This window comes from Schistocerca americana, unplaced genomic scaffold (genome assembly GCF_021461395.2).
Source record: "Schistocerca americana isolate TAMUIC-IGC-003095 unplaced genomic scaffold, iqSchAmer2.1 HiC_scaffold_170, whole genome shotgun sequence".
Classification (NCBI taxonomy): Eukaryota; Metazoa; Arthropoda; class Insecta; order Orthoptera; family Acrididae; genus Schistocerca; species Schistocerca americana.
Genome location: NW_025725791.1, coordinates 140,001 through 145,000, shown reverse-complemented (window position 1 = coordinate 145,000; position 5,000 = coordinate 140,001). Strand labels below are relative to the sequence as shown.

Genomic DNA, 5,000 nt, shown 5'->3' with positions numbered 1-5,000 from the left:
AGGCAAACGGACCGGACGAGCCGACCGATTGGTTTTGATCTAATAAAAGCGTCCCTTCCATCTCTGGTCGGGACTCTGTTCGCATGTATTAGCTCTAGAATTACCACAGTTATCCAAGTAACGTGGGTACGATCTAAGGAACCATAACTGATTTAATGAGCCATTCGCGGTTTCACCTTAATGCGGCTTGTACTGAGACATGCATGGCTTAATCTTTGAGACAAGCATATGACTACTGGCAGGATCAACCAGGGAGCTGCGTCAACTAGAGCTGAGCAGCCGGCCGCCCGGGAGTGTGTCCCGGGGGCCCGCGCGAACACGCAAGCGTCCGCTCAATTATTCTGCAAACAGGAGGAGGCTGAGCTCCCCTGCACAATACACCTCGAAACCCTCTCAGGTCCCGGCGGCGCGCAGCGCCGTCCTAAGTACTTGGTCGGGTTCGAGAGAGGCGCAATCGCCCGGAGTTTGGCGAGTAGACGCTTTAGGTGCGACCACCCGTGCTCCCAACTGAGCTTGCCGCTGCCGACAGAGGCCCGGGAGCGTGCTGTCGTGGCATTGCCGGCGGGAGACAACACGCGCCACCTACGGTGACCGGCAGCTCCAACGCCAGCGCCACAGAAGGACAAAAGCCCCACTTGGGTGCCGAAGCGAACTCTCCCAGCACAGCGCACGCGCCAACACGTCCGCACAGCTGCGATACAAACCACCTGCGAGAACCGCAGAGGCGACCGAGCAGCAGACGGCGTCGCGGCGCCGAGCGCCGGGCGGCGGCGCATCCTCAGCGCACACAGTCCTCAATCGGACCAGCACACTGCAGATGTCCACCGCGCTTCGCACCGGGCCCGCGAGGACCTACTTTGGCCGCACGGCGCCGCGTGCAGGGTGCGCCGGCGCGCAGCTGCGCCGCCTGCCGCCTCCGTCGGCCGGCGCGCCTGCCACTGGCCGCCCCCACCAGCCGGCTGTAGCGCGTGCGCCCACGCACCGCGCGGCCAGCACGCCGGGAGGCCCCCCCTCACCGGCCGGGGACGGTCCCACCCAGCCACCGCCGCGTATCGCTTCACACCCAGATGCCATTCACGTTCGTGGGCATGGTGGGTATCGCTGGAACAACCGGTTGGTAGCTCAACCGATCGTCGCCATCACTGATTCACCTCTAGCGAGAACAACCGCACCACAACGGTTTACCAGTTGTTCATTTGCATAACGTCACCAGCAAACGTAGGCGTCCATCGCCATTTGCAAATTCAACGATTGTTGCATGCCTGTGTCAGGTGTCACGACACACTATGTCTGCCCACATACACGCAACAACATGTGCACGCTTCGCGAACACGTGGAAGGTGGCCCCCGTACGTATGCGATGTCCATTGCGCGAACGACTGTCAACCGGCCTCTGTCGCATGTCGCAGATGTGGAACGCAGTGCACCATGCTATCACGGTGTGTGAGAAGAGACGACTACGTCTGACAACACGCGCCACTACATCAACAGACGGCTCATGCTGATCGCCATCCAGGGCATACCACACTGCAATCCAGCTCTTATAGGGAGACGACACGTAGCTGAGTGCACAACATTTGGACCGCATGGTTCGCCGTTGTTGGCGCAGTCGTTGTACGGTCACATGTACCACGATGTATCATTCAGTACATGAGGACCAATGTGCAGTACAGTGTGTGATTTGGACGTACAACATCAGCGGACAGTTGACACAGGCCGTACCACAGCGTAGGCTAAGTGCTTCGCACATGCGAATGCCAATGAACAACTGCAAATGCCAATGAACAACTGCAAAGGGCATTGAGCATGTACGTCCTGCTGCCATCCACATTACAGTGTATAGCTGCAAGGTGTTTAACATGAAGCGATACACTGGGGACCGGGCAGTGCGAGTAGCAAACTATATTGCGGGGGTTGCAGTTAGGCAACACTACACTAATTTAACGCGTCGTATGACAATTACAGAGCAGGTTAAGGCCCAACGTGTGTTGGGTTAAGGCCCAACGTGTGTTGGGTTAAGGCCCAACGTGTGTTGGGTTAAGGCCCAACGTGTGTTGGGTTAAGGCCCAACGTGTGTTGGGTTAAGGCCCAACGTGTGTTGGGTTAAGGCCCAACGTGTGTTGGGTTAAGGCCCAACGTGTGTTGGGTTAAGGCCCAACGTGTGTTGGGTTAAGGCCCAACGTGTGTTGGGTTAAGGCCCAACGTGTGTTGGGTTAAGGCCCAACGTGTGTTGGGTTAAGGCCCAACGTGTGTTGGGTTAAGGCCCAACGTGTGTTGGGTTAAGGCCCAACGTGTGTTGGGTTAAGGCCCAACGTGTGTTGGGTTAAGGCCCAACGTGTGTTGGGTTACGTTAAGGGGCAATGTGGGTTACGTTAAGGGGCAATGTGGGTTACGTTAAGGGGCAATGTGGGTTACGTTACGGCGCAATATAGGTTACGTTACGGCGCAATATAGGTTACGTTAAGGCGCAATATCGGTTACGTTAAGGCGCAATACAGGTTACGTTAAGGCGCAATACAGGTTACGTTAAGGCGCAATACAGGTTACGTTAAGGCGCAATACAGGTTACGTTAAGGCGCAATACAGGTTACGTTAAGGCGCAATACAGGTTACGTTAAGGCGCAATACAGGTTACGTTAAGGCGCAATGCAGGTTACGTTAAGGCGCAATGCAGGTTACGTTAAGGCGCAATACAGGTTACGTTAAGGCGCAATACAGGTTACGTTAAGGCGCAATACAGGTTACGTTAAGGCGCAATACAGGTTACGTTAAGGCGCAATACAGGTTACGTTAAGGCGCAATACAGGTTACGTTAAGGCGCAATACAGGTTACGTTAAGGCGCAATACAGGTTACGTTAAGGCGCAATACAGGTTACGTTAAGGCGCAATACAGGTTACGTTAAGGCGCAATACAGGTTACGTTAAGGCGCAATACAGGTTACGTTAAGGCGCAATACAGGTTACGTTAAGGCGCAATACAGGTTACGTTAAGGCGCAATACAGGTTACGTTAAGGCGCAATACAGGTTACGTTAAGGCGCAATACAGGTTACGTTAAGGCGCAATACAGGTTACGTTAAGGCGCAATACAGGTTACGTTAAGGCGCAATACAGGTTACGTTAAGGCGCAATACAGGTTAGGTTAAGGCGCAATACAGGTTAGGTTAAGGCGCAATACAGGTTAGGTTAAGGTACGACATAGGTTAGGTTAAGGTACGACATAGGTTAGGTTAAGGTACGACATAGGTTAGGTTAAGGTACGACATAGGTTAGGTTAAGGTACGACATAGGTTAGGTTAAGGTACGACATAGGTTAGGTTAAGGTACGACATAGGTTAGGTTAAGGTACGACGTAGGTTAGGTTAAGGTACGACATAGGTTAGGTTAAGGTACGACATAGGTTAGGTTAAGGTACGACATAGGTTAGGTTAAGGTACGACATAGGTTAGGTTAAGGTACGACATAGGTTAGGTTAAGGTACGACATAGGTTAGGTTAAGGTACGACATAGGTTAGGTTAAGGTACGACATAGGTTAGGTTAAGGTACGACATAGGTTAGGTTAAGGTACGACATAGGTTAGGTTAAGGTACGACATAGGTTAGGTTAAGGTACGACATAGGTTAGGTTAAGGTACGACATAGGTTAGGTTAAGGTACGACATAGGTTAGGTTAAGGTACGACATAGGTTAGGTTAAGGTACGACATAGGTTAGGTTAAGGTACGACATAGGTTAGGTTAAGGTACGACATAGGTTAGGTTAAGGTACGACATAGGTTAGGTTAAGGTACGACATAGGTTAGGTTAAGGTACGACATAGGTTAGGTTAAGGTACGACATAGGTTAGGTTAAGGTACGACATAGGTTAGGTTAAGGTACGACATAGGTTAGGTTAAGGTACGACATAGGTTAGGTTAAGGTACGACATAGGTTAGGTTAAGGTACGACATAGGTTAGGTTACGGTACGACATAGGTTAGGTTACGGTACGACATAGGTTAGGTTACGGTACGACATAGGTTAGGTTACGGTACGACATAGGTTAGGTTACGGTACGACATAGGTTAGGTTACGGTACGACATAGGTTAGGTTACGGTACGACATAGGTTAGGTTACGGTACGACATAGGTTAGGTTACGGTACGACATAGGTTAGGTTACGGTACGATATAGGTTAGGTTACGGTACGATATAGGTTAGGTTAAGGTACACATTGTTGTAAGGAAAGGTTTAATGGGGGGCGGGGCGGGGCGGCCGGTTTGTTGATTGTGATTATAGTAAGTGGATGCCTGCGGCATCATCTGATTTGCCACGTCAGGATGCACCTTTGGCTCATGACAGGCGGCGCTCTCATTCCATGCTTGTGGCAGACCTGTGTCTTTCATTCCTGCCATTGTTTGTGTGCTGTGAGAGGAGGCAGTATTGTGATGTTGGGTGCACCCCTGTGTAGGACATGTGTGGGTGTTGGTGGCTTGGCTGAGCAATGGTGGTTGTCGGGTGGGTGGGATATTCTGTTTTCTGAGTGGACCTCCCAGTCTGGTTATGACAGTGTGGATTGTCTAATGTGGCGGAGAGGATGCACTGGGTGTTGTTCCATGCTGGTGCTTACATATTGTCTGTGTGCGTGTTACAGGCAGAGAGTAGTGCGTGATAAGGGTGTGTGGCTGACGTGTGGTTGTGATTGTGAGCAGAGTCTTTCAGCATGTATACGGACAGTTGTATACATTATCTGTATTCTGATGGCTCTATCTATTACTAATCAGCGCCGTGTATACGTTTAATCCGGTTCCAGTCGAAACTGTTGTATCTCTGTACATTAGTGACACGGCGAGCCCGCTATGTAGTTACTCGTCTCGGCAGCTTCCACCGGTGTATGGCAAATGATTATAAGGAATCAGTCTAGTCGTCAATACCGATGGTGTGACGTCACATGTCTGGGGTGGGGGACGCTGCGCCCTTCCGGTGGGTCATGGCCTAGAAAGACTCTTCCCACGCAGGGGGGC

At 51.6% G+C, this 5,000-nt stretch overlaps 1 non-coding gene across 1 annotated transcript in view; it reads right to left on the bottom strand.

Annotated features, from left to right (window-relative positions):
* The window catches only part of LOC124571440, a 1,910-nt gene extending 1,655 nt beyond the window's left edge, over window positions 1–255 (bottom strand). The window contains exon 1 of the ribosomal RNA XR_006971869.1: window positions 1–255. This exon is cut by the window's left edge and continues 1,655 nt beyond it. This is a non-coding gene — a ribosomal RNA (small subunit ribosomal RNA).
* Between the last annotated feature and the right edge of the window lie 4,745 nt (window positions 256–5,000).